This window comes from Mus caroli, chromosome 6 (assembly GCF_900094665.2).
Source record: "Mus caroli chromosome 6, CAROLI_EIJ_v1.1, whole genome shotgun sequence".
Taxonomy (NCBI): Eukaryota; Metazoa; Chordata; class Mammalia; order Rodentia; family Muridae; genus Mus; species Mus caroli.
Genome location: NC_034575.1, coordinates 143,071,944 through 143,091,466, shown reverse-complemented (window position 1 = coordinate 143,091,466; position 19,523 = coordinate 143,071,944).

The window sequence follows — 19,523 nt, the reverse complement described above, 5'->3', positions numbered from 1 at the left end:
TTCCCTTCCCTTCCCTTCCCTTCCCTTGTTTGCTTAGTTTACATGTCTGTGAATGTGGATGGATTCATGCCACAGCACACATGCTGAGGTCATGGGCAATTTGCCTGTATCTCTTCTCCCTTTCTAGCCTGTAGGTCCCTGGGCCTGAACTCAGGTCATAGAGTTAGGTGGCAGGGGCCTTACCTACTGAGACAGCCATAAAGCAACATGTCTTTCTTTCCCTCTTTGATAGAGCTTTGGAACTACTGGGCTACTTTGCATAATCACCTTGGGAAGTTTTTTTTTGTTCAAGAAATTTTAAGTTTTAGGAAATAGCTATTAATGTGTATTTTCCTGTATGCTAGGGCATTCCTGCATATCAAAGCTGTTTACGTTGATAATTTTCTTGGATATGCATCGTGTCTAAACTTGAAGCACAAATATCTGAGTTTGAATTAGGGTTTCCATTCCTCCTATTTGGTCTCCCAGGTGTGTGACTAATCTCACAAGTTTCCATGGTATCCAGAAAACACCTGAGGAGAGTGTTGAACAGGAGAAGTCGGCTTGGCTCATGCATCACGTGATTTGGAGCCCTTGGCAAGCTGCCCTCCTAACTCTAGGTCCGAGGCAAGGTTCAACTACATGGTGGGGGGGGGAGGGGGTAGGGAGGCTCACCTCCTTCCTAGTAGGCAGGAACGAATGAGACAGAAGAAAAGTCAAGAAACCATTCACTTCCTCCAGTCAGGTACCCTCTTGCCCATATCCAACAAGTCCCAATAATTCATTCAGGTAGGAATCCTTTAATAGATTCATCCATTGATCGGAACAGCACCAGCCCAATCTGGGCACTTCCCCAAAGAGCCACCATATAGGGGCTGAGTTCAACACAGACAGCTTTTGGAGGGTACACTGTAGCTGAACCATAACAGAAGCATCTTCAGATTCTACTGATTTGTTCTGGAAAGTAGGAACAGAAAATGTATCTTAGGGGCCTGGCTGCCAGAAGTCTGACCATGCTCCACTGACTATATGGATAACACAAATTAGACTCTTTTTTCCTTTTCTTTTTTTAAAATATTTTTATGTGCAGGAGGCCACAAAGTGTGAGGGGAATAGGACAGGACCTAGGAGGACTGGGAAGTCAGAGTAATCAGGGTACATTGTGTAAAATTCCCTAATAATCAATATGAAAATTTAACATAAATAGTATGTTTAAATGTTTCTTAAGACATTTTGGGCAGTGTGAAATAATATGTATCTATAGAGCACAGTTGCTGGATTTTTGAAATATAAACTCATTTCTATGGTAGTTTTCTAAAAGTCCTTCTCAGGCTTACAAGCTTAGTCAGGATCCGTGACTACTCTGCTCTCAGAGAAGCACAGGAAATGATACTGTGCACAAACCTTCTCCTGGGCAAAGATTCCAGCCGCTTATTGGTCTCTTATCCCCTCTGTCTGCAAACGCACAGCCTGGAGGTAAGAATGTAGCAAACGTAAGTGGGCTTCAATAACGGTGTAACTGAACGGTTTAGAATTCCACACTTTAAGAAATTCTCCACTCAGTGTATATGCCTAGGAAGCCAGGGCAGGAAAACGAACCCAGAGACCAGTAAAACCCACGAGCTAAGAACACATCAGACTGAGGAACACGAGGAACCGGCCACAGCAAGGTTCTTCCTCCCGTGACCAAGCTGAAACATTTGAAAATCTCAAGCCAATTATGTGAACTCTGGGCACTGTTAGGAGGATGGCTTTGGCTGTGTGGGTGCTGGAAAGAATATCTCTTTTCTTCCCAAGGGCGCCCAGAACGAGTTCTCACGGATGCCTGAAATACTTGGTGTGCTACTCTTTAAAGTCCTGTCAGGAGGTTGTGCCCTAGACAACCGCCCTCACACTCTGTGCTTTAACAACAGCCATTGTCCTCCTCTGAGTGTGCCTCCCTAGTGTTTGCTCTTGGGTGCTTGTAGCGAGTCCATAGTCCCTTTTAAGTTTCTGGTTAGTCATGTCATTCAAAAATTTCCCCTTTACATGCAAACGTGCCATAAAGAGGTCTAAGAAGAGAAAACGTTAAGCTGGCCTTGGGAACTTGCATCTGTATTCTTCCTGCCTGCTGATGTTCACCTGTATTCCCACTGTGGGAAGGAGCAGGCACTTGCGTCTCTGTGCTCGTTCACTAACTAGCTAGCCCAGCCAAGCAGGCAAGCCCTGGTCCCCAAAGAGAGGCCAACTGTTGAGGAAGATGCCAATGGTTGACCTCTCTCTCTCTCTCTCTCTCTCTCTCTCTCTCTCTCTCTCTCNCNCACACACACACACACACACACACACACTCACAAACTCAGAATTTAGATTTGGACTTTCTACACCTTCAGGCTAGATGCGTGGGGTGACCAGAATCCCACACCAGACTGTTTTAGGGGAGACAGAGGCTGTTCATGACATGTGAATCACACAAGATCATCTAGACTCAATAGCAGAAACTGGCTTGCCCACAAGACTTGGCTGTTCAGCCTGGGGCAACCCAACCCTCAAGGACTGGAGGCTCCATCCCGGAAATGCTCTTACCAGCTGTGCTGGCTAATATTATGTTAACTTGAGACAAGCTAGAGTCATATGAAAGGAAGGAACCTCAGTTGAGAACATGCCTCCATGAGATCCAGCTGTAAGGCATTTTTAAAATTAGTAATCAATGGGTGAGGGCCCAGCCCACTGAATAAACCCTTTCCTCCCCAACTTGCTTTTTTTGGTCACAGTGTATTGTCACAGCAACAGAGACCCAAACCAAGACACTGACCAAGGAGGCAAGAATATGTGTACAGTTAAAGTAGGTGAGTGACCCACAGATTTAAACGACAGATGAAGTTTAGGTTCCTGGAGTTTTCCTGTAAGGGAAGGTTCTGATGCAAACCCTGTTCCCCAATTGATCCTTGATTTGTCAATAAAGGCCGAGGGCCAATTGCTGGGCAGAGGGTATTTCTGAAACCCAGGAGGAAAAGGTAGGTGTGAGAAAGGAGAGTTTGGGGTGTTTTTTGTTTTTGTTTTTTGTTTTTTTTTTTTTCTGCCATGCTTTGGAGGAAGAAGCACACAACAATCACGTAAGCCTCAGGGAAAGCTAGGGCCTGCGCCCCCCCTCCACCACGGGTGGGTGGCCAAGGATATTTGGCAGGGGCTAGGTGGAACAAGCCACTAAGTTTAGGGTGGAAGAAGAGATGGAGATAATGAATTGGTAAGGGCACACTTTTCCAAGGCAGGAGATAGCTGCGCCCAGCAATTGTGCCTAGTTGGCAAGTTAAAAAGCAAGCTGTATATGAGTATTTTTTATTGAGAATTCGAGGGTCTCAGGTGGGAGCTGGTAGTGCATCCCCTCCTGGAGCAAAGGCGGGTAGACGCTCCTATCCCCCATAGCAAAGGCAGGTAGAAAGAGAAGCCTGCCTGGTTAGGGCTGGCAGAGGCAGGTGGAACGAAAGAGAAAATGGGAGGGGCTGGTAGTGTGGCTGCGATCCCAGGCAAAGGTGGTAGTGACTTTTAAAACTACATGTAACATTCCCCCCTCATAATCATAAGGTATAACATGATCACACACACACATACACATACACACACACACGCACGCGCACACACACACAACCTTCAACCCTACCTGAAACCCTGGAGGCTACTGCCACAGGCACATGAAAACCACAGAGAGAAAGTGAGAGATAAACTAAGGGGCAGAAAATGGACTTGGATCTGAACTTCTGAAAGGGTGTTTTATTAAGGCTAATCCTGTAGGAGAGACCACATCAAGTGAACCTTCTCAGGACTGGGCTGCTTAAATTTAGCTGTTTGCTTTTCCTTCGCTCTAGCCTCTTACAATGGATTGGACTGACCTGAAGTCATATCAAAAATTAAAATAACCGAACAAGGTGGCAGTTTAAGAAAAACATTTCCAAATCTCCGCATCCCTGACATGCCTCTTGGGCAAAGATGGTTGTTAAGAAATGGTTATCCGGTGCCAGTGAGATGGATCAGGAGTAAAGCACTTTGCCAGGCATGCCAGGCCACCTGAGTGTGATCCCCAGAACTCGTGAAGGTGGAAGGAGGAAACCAGCTCCACAGAGCTATCCTCCAACCCGACATGTTTGCCCACACTTCATACACATGGCAATAATAAAATAAAGTACTGAGATTATGAAATGGCTATCTGTTTTTTGGACAGAGCCAGGGGTAGGCAATCTCATTCCTGTTTTATCCCTAAACACTAAGAAGTCTTGAGGAGGAAAAGCTGCGGACATCACTGGAGAGAGAGGAAAGAGCTCTGGGGATCGGTAGCCCTGCTAGCTGGGTTATCCTCAGCCCTCTCCAGGTGGGAGCAAGGAGGACCGCCCCTCAGCGCAGAGCAGTGCTGACCAGCCTCTTAGTGAAGGGTTCTGCCATTTCTCTTCTTTCGCCCTTTCTGAGTGTTCTCCTGCTGCTCAGTACCCTTGGTGGGCAGTTCCAACTTGTGTAGACAAGTGATGGGGAGAGGGCCAGGGATGACATCATAAAGTGTTAAACTCACAGTCAGTTCCACTGATGTTGTGACTGTCACCTCAGGCCAGGACCAGAGCCATGCCAAACCATACCTGCAGACAGCTCTGAGCTGCTCAGTTATGGAATAAATTCATTACATAATGATAGTTAACGAGGCAGGCGAGCAGAGGGCTGAGACATTTGGGGAGGGGTGAACTTGTGGGGACCTCTCAGCCTCTCACCCATGGAGTCTCCACACTCACTCCCTCTTTCCTGTCTTCATCTCTTCACCCTAAGAGGACACAGCTTCATGTCTTTAAAGGAAAATAGTTTCTGTACAACAAACAGCAAGAGTTAAAACAAAAGGACTGGAAAATTGGGCTAAACTAAAATTAGGAATTATCCAAAGCCGACATCACTAAGAGAACAAAGGCTGAGGTCTCAGCTACGGGAAATAACAGTAAGGTAATTAATAATAAATGCCTCTTATAAAATATGTTAAGGGCTGTCGAGATGGCTTAGTGGGTTAGGGTTTCTGCTGGCGAGCCTGCTAACCTAGGTTTAACGCCAGAACCCGCTCGATGGAGGGAGAGAGTTGTGTCCTGCCAGCTGTCATCTGGCATCACGCACTGGAGCACATATCTCAATATCCTCAATAAATACAGGAGAAAATGTAAATTTTATATATTAAGTCTTACAAGTTAACAAAGGAAAAAAAAGCCAACCCAAAAGGCAAGTGAGCAGGTGTTTCTATGTCACAGCACACCAATGGAAGGAGCCAGTGAGCTAGGTAAAGGGAAGATCCTAGTGGTAACGATCCAATTCACTTTAAGTTCAAGAGAGGTAGAACCCAACCCACGAGGAAGAAGAAAGGGTCCAGGACTGGAGACCTGGCTCAGTCGGTGAGAGAACTCAGTGCTCTTCCCGGGGACCTGGGTTCTGTTTCCAGTGCCCACACTGGGCAGCTGATAGTTGCCTCTAACCCTAGCTCCAAGGGGACTTTTATCTCTGGCCTCCCTGAAAAAAAAAAAAAACAAGTCCGATTATGCTTGGCTGTGGTGTGTATAGGTCTGAACACATTAAAGCTATTTTTTTTCTAGTAAGTGGTAATCTGTAATCCATTAGCAGACATGGAAACCCTCACCTTCTGTTCACCAAAGTAGGACTCGATTCAAACTTCAGCCAACAGTAAATGCATAAACACGGTGTGGTGCATTCTCTGGGTGTAGTTGGCCCACAGTGATGAAAGGGATTAATTTTGGATGGAAACATACTTGATACATCACAAAAGCAAACCAGAGAGGCTGGGGATGTAGTTCAACAAGACAGTGCTTGCCTCGTCCTGACTGGACCCTAGTGCCTTACTTCTTTTCCCTGTTACTCTGACAAGACGGCTGGCAGAAAACAAGCTAAGGAGAGCGGGCGTGTTGCAGCTTCCAGGATGAGGGGCACAGACCAACAAGGTGGGACCATCTCTTGGCTGTGCAGCAAGATGCTTGGTCACACCTCAGTGGACTTTCTTGAAGCAGAGAAATGCTGATGCTCAGTGCACGTGTGCTCTCTCCCTCTCCCTCTCCCTCTCCCTCTCCCTCTCCCTCTCCCTCCTTCCCTCTCCCTCCCTCCCTCTCTCTCTCTCTCTCTCTCTCTCTCTCTCTCTCTCTCTCTCTCTCTCTCCACCCTCTCTCCCCTTCCCCTCCTCTCCTTCCTTTCTCTCCCCTCTTCTCTCCCCTCCCCTCCCCTACTCTCTCCTCTCCTTTTTATTCTGTCCAAGACCCCAGCCTACCGACATTCAGGGCAGTTCTTCACTTCCCATAATCCTCTCTGAATTATATTCCATTATTTCAAATACAACCAAACTAATCACAAAAGCTAGCCATCACCTCTATCATGGAGAAAACAAAAGATGAAACAGAAGATCTGAAGATGTAGCTCAGTGGTGGCACACTATCCTGGTGTGTGATCCTGGGTTCAGTCCCGAGTTCCGGACAGGTGGTCGGGGTACACAGAATCCAATGGAAAACTAACCTTGTTAATCTCAGTAAGGCATAGGCAAAGTAAACCTGTACACTTGGGCAAGTCTTAAATCCACCGGAGCCTATAGGGCGAAATTTAAAAGCGGCAGTTTTTTTCTAACCTGGCTAGCTCCCAAATAATTGAGACAGACGCATTAAGTTCATTAGCAAACTTTAAGCACCTTGACTGGGCAAGTTCTAAACTTTCCTAATCCTCTAAGCAAGCTATCTACATCCCACCCACAGGCCCTGTGCTAGTTGCACTTTGAATTTCCCTGACTTGCTCTGCTCCATGTGTGTCCTCATGACAAACTCCCTTGGGGACTTCTTGTTCCCAACCTCATGGTGACTGTCTTCTTCATCCACCTCATGGCCTTTCTACCTGGCTAACTCCCACCTGGCACATCTCCCCTGGACCCCCGGCTGGGATCAGACCAACCTTTCTGTCTCCTCTGCCCAGTTACTGGCTGTCCAGCCTTTTATTAACCAATCAGAGATAACTGGAAAGCATTCTTGACACCACATTGACACAGGAGATTCCTCAACATTCCTCAACATTCATGACAATGCCTGGACTATAACTAGAAATCCTATGAATATACAGGGCACACTAGGAACCCCCAACAGGAGCCAAGCAAAGCTACAGTACTTAACAATTCAAGGAGCCAATAGCAAGAATGTGAGAGCCAGTCGTGTTAGGCTGCACACACTTAGGCTGTCATCTGAGAGCTAGGGTGGTAGCTGGAAAGGGCACCAGGGGCGCTTGGGATCTGGCATTGGTGCTCGACTTAGATGTGATCACACACTTATGTCCCCAAGTTGTGTGTGTGTGTTGTGTAAATTATTGCCTGTGTGTTATGTACCTTATTGTGTGTGTCATGCATCTTATTGTGTGCATGTGTGTGCTGTGCAGCTTATTGTGTGCGTGTATTGCGCGCTTCATAACAAAAAGGGCCCGATTTTATTTTATTTACTTTTTTGGGTTGTTGTGTGACTCTGTGGTGTGTGTGCATGTGTGCATGCACGTTCTTTAATGTGTATGGGCTCAGCACATGTGTGCATGGGGGGTGGGGGAGCAGAACTTGACTAGGCTTTCTGGATTGAAGATACTCTATCTATCTATCTATCTATCTATCTATCTATCTATCTATCTATCTATCTATATCTATATATCTACATATCTCTATATATATGGTATATATATATATGGTATATACATATATGCACATACACGCATACACACACACACACACACACATGCACACACACCAGAATCTCTCACTTGAATCCAAAGCTCACCTATTTGGCTAGCTGAGCTAGCCAGCTTGTTCCGGGATCCCTGTGTCTATCTGTACTGGGATTGCAGGCAGGCTGGCGCACTAACCTGCCGTCTGGGATTGCAGGCAGGCTGGCGCACTAACCTGCTGTCTGTGTGTGTGCTAAGGATCTGAACTCCGGCTTTCACACTTGTGCAGCATGAGGTTTATTGCCTGAGCTATCTCCTTGGCCCCCTCTTTTGGATTTTGAAAGACAGGATCTCATGCAGCCAAGGCTGGTGCCAAATTCACTATGTAATAGGTGCTGGCCTTGAACTCCTTGTCTCCTGGCTCTGTCTCCCAAGTTCTGGGATCCAGGCATGAACCAACATGCTTGGCTTAGATTTTATTTTAAAGAGTCTAATTCCAATATCTCCATCATTTTATTATGAAACAGCTAAAAGCCATAAAGAGATTTCAAAAACTATAATGGACTGAGTGTCCGTGTAGTTGCTACTACTGTGAAGAGCAATAGGCAAATACCTACAGGGGTCAAAGGCTGCTCTTTACAGTGACAATCTTGAGACGCACACCCCGGTTGAAATATCATGCTCCAGGGGCAGGTGGCTACCCGCCAAAACACTCTGCACAAAGCAACCCGTCCTGTCTGGACCGGCTCTGCACCGAAAGTGGAACCAGATGACTTAGCTATTTCCTTTTTTAAAAAATTGACCAGCAGCGCTCACTGATAGGACGTTGCATCAAAATATGCAAAGATCAAGCCAGAAAACTCAAGGCAAGATTGAAGCCCAAGGAGGCTCCCTGTGAAGGAAGCAGCAGCTAAACAGGCATGCCTAGCTATAAAGGGTTAAAGGGCCACACCTAAGCTGGTGGTGCAGCGACACCTTTAAACAATTGCTGTTTCTTACTGATGGCTCCTAAGACCTGATCAGTAGCAACATTGTATGTATTGGGTTTCAGAGATTGTTATATTTAAGTCCTTTCTTTTGTGGCTCCATGGAGAGTCTTAAATTCCATGTGCCCTGCATCTAAATTGTGTTATCTACTATTATTTATAAACTAATAAAGTCATTCCTAATGCTGGCCTCTCTTCAATGGTTTAGTGGCGTGAATAGACCCAGGCAGCTCTCTGGAAGACGTTTTTGTGTTCCCCTGAGCTGACTTTTAGACTCCGGGCCTGAGAATGAATTGTAATGCCCTCTTCCTCTCCACTGCCAAGCAGCCCCCTGGACAATGTCTTCAGGTTCGGGCTGGGTAGGGCTCATGGCCAGCGCCCTTGTCTGCATGCGAGCTAACTCCGAACTTGATCTTCAGAACCAAGAGAAGTGAAAGTTTTCAGATTCTTTGTGTCTTTGTTACTTTTCTTTTGCTGTGATTAAAAACCACGACAGAGGCAGGCGGATTTCTGAGTTCGAGGCCAGCCTGGTCTACAAAGTGAGTGCCAGGACAGCCAGGGCTACACAGAGAAACCCTGTCTCGAAAAACCAAAAAAAAAAAAATCACGACCAAGGCAGCTCAGAAACAAGCTTTTAATTTGGGGCTCTTGGTTCTAGACGCTAGAGTCCGTGACCATCATAGCAAGGAACATGGTAGCAGGTAGGCAGACATGAACTATGTTCGCAACATGTTGTGTTTATGTACATGCACATGTTTATGTATGTACAGGGACCTGTGTGTACATTGCATGCACACATGGGCCAGGTGTCCGTCCACCTTGAGTGCAGGCACTGTCTACATTGTTTCTTGAGACAGAGAAACAATGGCTCAGAACCAAGCTGACCAGTGAGCTCCAGGAATCCTCTTGTGTCAGCCACATCAGTGTGGGGATTGCAAGTCCGAATCACCACATCTGATGTTTAAAATGAGGGTTCTGGGGGTTTAAACATGGATATTTATTTATTTATTTATTTACATATGTATTTTTAGTTTTTTGAGACAGGGTTTCTCTGTATAGCCCTGGCTGTCCTGGAACTCACTTTGTAGACCAGGCTGGCCTCAAACTCAGAAATCTCCCTGCCTCTGCCACCCGAGGGCTGGGATTAAAGGCGTACGCCACCATGCCCGGCCCAACATGGATCTTTATGATTGTAAAGCAAACACTTGACTTTCTGAGCAGCCTTCTCCCCCTTGTTTCTATCGTGATTATTGTTTTGTAATTAACATTACCTTTCAACAGCTGCCAATGTGTTTTACTGATTTTCACATGTAAATAATATGGAGCACATAGCCAATGCTCCATAAAACAGAACACTTTTTCCTTATATTTTTATAATTTTTATATACTATAGAGGTCACAGGAGCTAACTAATAAAAAAAATTTCTGGGAGAACAGGATTTGGCTGCTGTGGTCAGTGTTGGTTGTTAACTTGACAGACTCTAGAATCATGTGGGAGATGGGTCTCTGGGCATGCTGGTGGGGTTATCTTGCTTTTGTTTTCTGATGTGTGAAAAGGCAGGGCCCTTCCTTGGGCAGTGGATCTTGGGCTGTACAAAGGTGAGTAAGTGAGCTGAACACTGGCTTGCTTGCATTCAGCCCCTGGTCCCTGTTCCTTGATTGTGGTGCGGTGTAACCCGATCTGAGATGGAAGGAAACCTTGAACTCTGAGCCAAATAAATCCTTCTCCTTTAGGTTGCTTCTGTTGACATACTCCATCACAGCCACAAGAAAAGATGCAGACAGCTGCTTCTAAAGGAAACACAGGTCCTTCCATTTCAGATTCTCCTCTCTACTCTGTGTGATGGCCTCCACTTCCTCTACAACTGATTGAGCCAGGCTCTGGTCACAGTGTAGTGTGTTTAGCACCTCATACCTGTTGGGACAGGAGCCCCCACAGCTAACTCAAAGGAAAGGACCTTCCCAGTTGTCTTCTCTCACAGAAAATTTCCTAGAATTTCCTACACAAATGTGATCAGCTTTTTTCCCTCAGCCTCTTAAACTAGCCCCCCTTATCATAAATGCTAATAAAAGCAGCATCCCTGTCACTTAACCTGAGGGTTTCAAAGTACTGCCAGAAGAATCTGATTTAGTCAAAGGACCCTTCAGTTGTGGCGTCTCTGATGGGGAACTCATCCTCTGTCACATGTTCAGCTTCCCCGGACAATGACAGCAGTATGAACCACCGTCCTGTTAAACGGCTGCGGTTTCATGGGCCCCTCGTGTGGCTGTGATGCCATTTCCCTCCTGAGCTAGTTGAAACCTTGTAGATTTGTAAGGAAAGGAGAAAAGAAATAACCAGGGCCCTTAAACAGGCTTTATGACAGCACTCTGGTCTTAGGATGTGATGTAAGACATATTGTGGGTCTGGGAACGTAGCTCCGACAGAGGCCCAGTTAGCAGACTGCTTGTCTTCAGAGTGAAGCCCTGGCTCAGTCCCCAGCAGTGCACAAAATACACATGGTGCTGCCTGTAAACCAGCAGTGTGGAGGCAGAGACAGGAGGATTACAATTTCAAGGACATTCTTTACTCAATAGAAAGTTAGCCTATCAACATAAGACCCTGTCTCAAAAAACCCAAAACCAAACCAAACACAAACAAACAAACAAAAAACCCCACACAGAATGAAAGACAGGAGAGCAAGATTTCCCTGGTTTAAAAAAAAAAATTCTTTTCTTTTCATAAAAGCAAATCTTAATATACTTTTAGCCTCCAGGGACATATATATACACACACATATATGTGTGTGTGTATAATATTTAGAATATCATTATATAATATATTGTATATTCATATTGTTGTTCCTCCTATAGGATTGCAGACCCCTTTAGCTCCTTGGGTACTTTCTCTATCTCCTTGGGGAGCAGGGCAGGGGGAGGTATAGGGGGTCTTGGGGATAGCATTTCAAATGTAAATGAAAAACTCTCTAATAAAATGTCTTAAAATATTATATATTAATTCTATATTATATAAAATTATTAATTGTATATAATATATATTAATATATATTATATAATATAGTATATATGAATCATCTATCAGACCATATTAAACATAAAAGCCACATGCTGGCAAGATAGCTCAATGGGTAAGGTGCTTGCTGCCAAGTCTGACAACTTGAGCTTGGTCCCCAGAATCCTCAGGAAATTTAGCGCCAATGCTCTGACTTCTGCATGCACACAGGGCGATGTGAGAGTGATCTGGCTGCACATCTGTCACCCCAGTGACCATTGCTCAGGGTAGATTTGGCTGATCTGGCTAACTAGGCAGTGTTCCCTTCCCCCCCTTACCACTCCAGAGGACAACATTCCCCGAATACAGGAGAAGCGGTCTTCAGTCAAGGGCACATAGCTGTGCTCTCCTGCTAGAACTTCCAAACAAGCCCACATGTGCATAGGTGCGCCAATATGCCCACACACAGACTACACAAGGTAAACAAATGCATGCTTGTAAAAGTATCAAAAATATAGGCGAAATTGAAATATTGTGGTGAATTCTCTTCCTATACTGGACATTCGTCGATGTTCAAATTGTAAGATTTAGGGTAGTCCTATCTCTGAGCCCCAGCAGCGGCATTAGAAAACTTGTATAACACTTGGTTTATGGGGCAGGAAGACAAGCTACAGACACAGAGCCAGGGCCACACCTCCATCACCTCTATCTTGTGCCTTCCTCTGCCTGCTGGCTCTGTCTTCAGTCTTAAAACAAGGAAACTGCAGCCATCTCAGGTGCCAACTGCAGATGCAGCACAAGAGGATCCAGACGGTGACATCACCGTCCTCTCTGTGTGTTGGCATTTCCCAAAGCCCCAAGGCAGACGCCCACCTTAGGAGAACTATGTTACAATGCTCTAAATCAGTCTGTAGCTGCACATCAGCATGGCTGCTCAGAACATCGAGACCCAGATCTGTTGAGGTAAATACGTCAGGCAGCCCTAGACCTGGGAATGGGAACCCAAATAAAACCGGAGTTCTGTTAGGATGAAGAAGCAAAGAAGTTAGCTGTTGAATAGGCCAACAGCGTGGCCATTTTGTGAAGCAGAAATGGGAACTCTGGGAATTGCACAAGAGGGAAACTCCTAAATTGCCATGAGCTCTTCCCAGGTATGGAAGCCACACCCGGGATGCCAGCCCATGGAGGCTGAGGAGACAGTTGCTGTGAGTCTGAGGCCAGCCTTGCTATCCTAGTTTGCATTCTAGTATTAGGATAAGATACCATGACCAAAAGCAACTTGGAAAGGAAGAGGTTCATTTGACCACATGGTTCATTCATAGGCCACCATAAAGTGAGGAAGTCAGGGCAGGAACTCCAGGCAGGAACCTGGAGGCAGGAACTGAAGCAGAGGCATGGTTTCCTATAAAGTCAGGCTCACCTGTCCAAGGGCAGCCCCGACCACAGTGAGCTGGGCCTCCCCACGTCAACCATAAGTCAAAAGAACGACTCACAGATTGACCTGCAGGCCAATTGGATGGAGGCATTTCCTCTGCTGCCAGTCTCTCTCAACCTAGGTGGTCCTAGCTTGTATCAAGCTGATAAAATCTAACCTTCACACTGAGCTACAAAGTGAGCCAGAGGCCAATCTGGCCTCAAAAGACCAAGATGAATTTTGCAAGAATCTGCAGACAAAATACATTGCGTATCCTTTAACTTACCACAAAAAAAAAAAAAAAAAAAAGCTCATTTAATTACATGCATGGACAGTTAATGTGTTTCTCATCTGATCTAGGAATAGATTATATGCTTTAAATTTAATATATAGAAAGGTGAGCCTCGGTTATTGTGGCTGTGTTTTTGCCGATTCATTTATCTATACAGATAATGTTTATTTTCCACAGGCTTCTCACCAGACCTGAGACCAGCTTTGGGTTTTGGAGGGAGCTGCTGGGAAACAGGAGGCTTGCTTGGCCTCTGCTTCTTCTTCTCCCTACATGGTAAACACTTAGTGTTCCCAAGCCCATGACATCAGTGCCTGTTACACCTTTGCAAATAGTTCTCGCATTATCAAATGGGAGTAGAAAAACGAAGGGAGAAAAAAACCAAGACAGCAGAGAACAGAACACATTCGCCTTCCTAGCAAACAAAAAGACTTTCAAAGAGTGGCGTTTGCTTTTCAACTTAAAATGAAAACATTTGAACTGTCAAAGTCCCGGAGCGTGCACATCTTTATAATTAGATCATCTATGAAGGCCCTTGGTATTTACTGTAGTATTTTATAGACAACATTTGCTTGGATGTTTTATACAGAGAAACATAAAATAAATTCATTCTCTATTGTCCATTTGTAATAACCCCTTGCTTATTTGGGGAAAATATTTCAAAGTAGATGCCCTAAGGGCTAGAAACAAAGGTCTTTGAAACCTCTCTCCTCTATAGATGCATTCAAACAGAAAATTTTACTTATATGCAAATATCTTAAAGTTATAGGACATCAAAGTGTGGAAAACCATGCAAACCCACAGGAAATGTAAGAGAAGTCTTCACAGTGATTCGGTTCTGTCCAAGTTGATTAAGTAAACTCATTGAAAAAAGACAAGGGAGAATGATTCGACCACAACTGAAGACAGCAGCCTGGAGACAGGAGAGAAAGTCGAGAACCATCTCTGCCTAACATGAAAAGAGAGAGAGCTCTTCCACGGGAACTGAGGCTCACCACAGCCAGGCTTTGTAAAAGGGACTTCCTTTGCCTGATGTAATTGGCATTTCTGAGGCTTACTGCCTGTGTCTTCTACCTAAGCTTCTAGACTCCATACAATCTTACTACAATCTTCCAATCTAGGCTAGAATGTTTTCAGCCTCTGATACTTACAGCTGAAAAAGCTCACCCTTCTAGTTCCTTCTGAACTCTTCCTGCTGGTTCAACTCAGCTGCTCTGACTCAAACTCTTCTCCAAGCTGACTGATTTAATCTGGCTCCTCTCAACCTCTAACTCTTTGCTCTGCTTGGCATCAAACTAACTCTGGCAATCTGTTCTAATCTTCTGGCTCCTTCTCGTTCTCTGGCTCATGCTGTCTTCACCTGTGTCTAGCTTGTTCTTTCTCTGCAACCTGTCTCTCTCTATAATTGTCTCAGGAAAACTGCCTCTTTCTTTCTCTGCACTGCTCTCTCAGGTCACCTCTCCTTCCTGTCTCTTCCAGTGAGAGCATATCCTACCTCTGACTCATTCTGTCAAATCCTTCTCTGATTTTTCACTTTGCCCCTCAATTAGACATCACTTTCAAACATGGCTGCTTCCTTCTATCAACTAACTTTGCTTTCATTATTTGGGATTAAAGGCATGAGCTACACCACAACTAGGAAGTCCTTTTCCGAAAGTAACACAATCTCAGCTTCCAGTGCGATCAGATAACATGCGACAAAGCTTCTGGTCACGTCATCTCTTCACCACATTTTAGTCACCAGATGCCACATGAAATTTCCTATGTCCCTAATGTCACCATGCTGCTGTCTGTCCCTACAGTTGGTTCTTAGTGTATTCAAACTAATTTTTTTAAATGTTTATAGAAAGCAAACATATATTCGTATCCTGGCATTTATTTGTATTGTATTACACTTAATTTATCATACCTATCTATCAGTGAAAGTTAGCCAATCTTCAGGGTCAAGTAGACAGGATTTAGAATCACCATGGAGACACAGCTCTGAGTGGGTCTGAAGGTGTCTCTAAAGAAGCTGAATTGAAGAGCACCAATGGTCAACCCTCTCTGCTCCCTGGCTGCTAGCACAGTGTGACCTGCCACATCAGGCTGCTGCCACCATGCTTCCCACCATGATCTACTCAACCCTGGAACCAGGAGCCTTGGACGCCCTTCCTTCCTTAACTTGTTAATGTCCAGTGTTTTGTCAGGGTAACAGGAAAAGTAGCCAACACACTTTCCCTTTTGTATCAAAGGAAAAGGAAATGTAACAAATGTAGCAAATGCGAGTTCCCTTATGTATCAAAGTAAACCGCAGTCACAGGGAGCCTGTCCCCTGCTCCACTCAACATGCGTGTACTTGAGCTCAAGAGCAGATCAGTGTTTGTGGGCCTAGAGTTTCCTTTTAGGCAAAAACTTACATATGGGTGAAGAGATGGCTCTGTGGTTAAGAACACATACTGCTCAGGATACAGGTTTGGCTCCCATCCCCCATATGCCCTGTAACTCCAGCTTCGGGGCATCTAACACGCTCCTCTGGACTCCTTGCACACCTCCCTCATGTGCACATATCTACACACACAGGCACATACGCACATAGTCAACAAGCATATTGTTTTTGAGAACAGGCAAGAGCACTGATCCTTTCCCTTCTATTATAGAAAAGTGTGCTTTGTATAAACACAACAATTCGCTTATCCATTCTCCTGAGGACAGGCACTTGAGGTGTTTCCAGTGTGTGGCTGTCAGTAATAAAGTTGTGAATTCTTCTGTGTATGTCTTCTTTAAAATATGTCTTCATTTTTCTTGGGTAAATAGTTGAACTGCAAGGTCCTAATGTAGGTGTATATGCAAATCTCTTTATAAATAAACACCAAGGTTGTTCTTAGAGTTTATATTTCTTGTGTGTGAGAGTTCTGGTGCTCCTGAATTCGGTAGAAATTCTCATGTTAGCCTTTCTATACACATATACATATACAGTTATATATATACAGTTATATATATATATATATACACAGTTCTATACATATATATACAGTTCTATACATATATATAGTTCTATACACACACATATATATATTTATATACATATATATATATATATATATATATATATTATACAGTATACAGTTCTATCTTGGTTTCATTTGAATTCTCCTAGGTGGCTAATGCTGTTGTGTGTCACATGGGCATCAGGAATCTGTTTCCTTCCTTTCAGGGTGTTCAAATCTTTATTATTATTATTATTATTAATTTTATTATTTGTTATAGGAATTCATTACAATTCTGTTTCATAATTCTTTGTTGAAAACTGTAAAATTAAGTATTTTTTCACCCATCTTTGGTGTGCTTACTGATTGTCTTTTGATAATTTTGTGAGATGTTAAATTTTGCCATGTTTAAATTATACAAAGTTTCTTTCCTGCTTATTGCTTTCCCCATCTTACCAAGGGGACCTTGCCTGTTTCCAAGTCACAAAGCTACTCTTTTTCCCCCTGAAGGTTTGGCTTCTGCCCTAGTTTCCTGTCTGCTGTGATAAAACACTATGACTCAAAGTAATTTAGGGGAAGGGAGATTTTATTTGATTTATACAGTCAGATTACCATCCGTCACTGAGGGGTTTCACATGGACATTCAAGTTAGAACTTGAAGCAGAAGCCTTAAAGGAATGGACCTGTTAGCTTGCTCATGCTTCGCTTACTCTCTCACACAGTCCAGGGCCATCCTCCTAGGGAATGGTTCTGCCCACGGTGGACCCAACCCTTCTATATCATTTGGCAATGGAGACATGCCCTGGGTCAGTCTGACCTGGGGAAACCCTTGGGTAAGCCTCCTTTCCTAGGTGACTGTGTTGTGATGATAGTCAGAGGTAACGAGGGCAGGTTTTATGTTTAGCGCTGTAATCCTACCTGACTTATTTCCTGGCTATTGTGTGAGGCAGAAAGGGAGATTCATTTTCTCTCATATTGAGAGATGTTTTTTTTTCAAAGCCGTTTATTGGCAAGAACTGCTTTTCCCATATGATTGCTTTAGTGATTTGTGAGAACACGAACCACCCTGTGGACAAAGATCTGGGGATCCGTTGTGGCATTTCTGTTTCCAGTATTTATCAATTTTTATATTTATGAGAGTGACACAAAAAAGTAAAAGGTCCAGAAATTCTAAATTATAAATGTTTTGCTTTTTGCAAGTTTGGGCTGCAAGTCATTTGTATTTCTTGTACTTATGGCCAGGTATTCATTTCTTTTTAAATTTTACTGGATTATTATTTTAATGTTATTAATCAACACATGCATTTTGTGTCTGCATGAGGTTCTTGTTTGTTTGCTTGTTTGTTTTTAATTTGTGTGTGTATGTGTGTGTGTGTGTTTCTAGGGCTTTCTTGTAGGCTGAGGAGATGGCTCCATTGGCAAACTACTTGTCATGCAAGCATAAGGACCTGAGTTCAATCCCCCATGAGGGAAATAAAACCGTGTGGTTTAGATGAGAAGAGCTCCCATAGACTCATATACTTGAATACTTGGTCCCCATTTGGTGGGACTGTTTGGGAAGGACTAGGCAATGTGGCCTTGTTGGAAGAGGTGTGGCCTTGTTGGAAGAGGTGTGGTCTTGTTGAGGGATGTGTGTCACAGGTTCAGCTTTGAAGTTTTAGAAGAGCAACAAATGTCTCCAATGCCCAGTGATAAACACTAAGCTACTTTTAAATCTGTATTCTCACCCAGTAGAGTATCTGATACTTGGTAGTAACTGATATGCACTAAGCTACTTTTAAATTTGTATTCATTAAAATGTTTATTTCAGGTTTACTAGTAGAATGCTAGAATATATATATTTAACTGGGAAACTTAGAAACCCACCCATATAGATAAATGAATTAAACAACCACAGATGGATAGGGCCTAAAGGATGACTTAGCATGTCAAGGCACCTGCTGCTCTTGCAGAGAACCTGGGTTCCATTCCCAGTGCACACTCCACTGCTCACAACCATCTGTGATCTGGTCCCAGGGCACCTAATGCCCTCTTCTGACCTCCAGGGGTACTAGGCACATAGGTGATACACATATGCACATGCAGACAAACATACACATAAAAGTTAAAAATATAAAATAATAATAATCACAGATAATGCCAACTGGTGCAGAGATAGAACTAGGAGGAGAGGGCAGTGGGGGACACACTAGGAGGAGATGGCAATGGGGGACACACTAGGAGGAGAGGGCAGTGGGGACACACTAGGAGGCGAGGGCAGTGGGGACACACTAGGAGGAGAGGGCAGTGGGGACACACTAGGAGGCGAGGGCAGTGGGGACACACTAGGAGGAGAGGGCAGTGGGGGCACACTAGGAGGAGAGGGCAGTGGGGACACACTAGGAGGCGAGGGCAGTGGGGACACACTAGGAGGAGAGGGCAGTGGGGAACAGAGCATTATCACTTCTACTCAGGTAGTCGGAAATGAGGAAGAGACCGCAAGACTGAAAGAAAAGGTAAATCAGAACATCCCTAGGAAACTGAGGGGGACAGAGTTTTAAACACCAAGGGCACAGGCTTGAAATCAAGCTCCAAATATGGAAGGAACAGTAATTGAACAATTAAGTATGCCTAGCAGAGAGAGCGTTTGGGAGAGTTTCTTCCAGCTGACACTTGCCAAAATGAATAGTGCCATTCTGTCAGCGAAGCCAGGGGGGAAATATTCTAGACAGAGAGAGCTATAGAAGGCAATGAGAAACAGGCAGCAGTGGGGAGCAAGACCTTGCAGAGGCAGGAGCCAGCATGCAGGTCTTGGGGAGAGGGTGTTGCAATAAAAGGTGTTTGGTTGGGCCTTACTTGCAAGTGAAAAGAGACTTATCCAAGTCTACAGATAGCGTGGGAGAGCAGCTGGGGAGGACTAGACACCCTCAGGGGGGAAGGTGTTGGAAATGATGTCTGTTGGTCAGTTGTGTGTGGGAACTGGGTAGGGATGGAGGAGGGTGTGGTTTCTGACTTGGGTGCATGATGGTACCTTTTACTGAGAGAAGGTTTGCATGTGGGCACTAAGAGCAAGGAGGGAGGGAGGAGGGAGGGGAGGAGGGAGAGAGGGAGGAGAGGAGGGAGGGAGGAAGAGGGAAGGAGGAAGGAAGGAGGGAAGCAGGAAGGAGGGAAGAGGGAGGAAGGAAGGAAGAGGGACAGAGGAGGGAAGGGGGAGGGAGGGAGGAGGGAG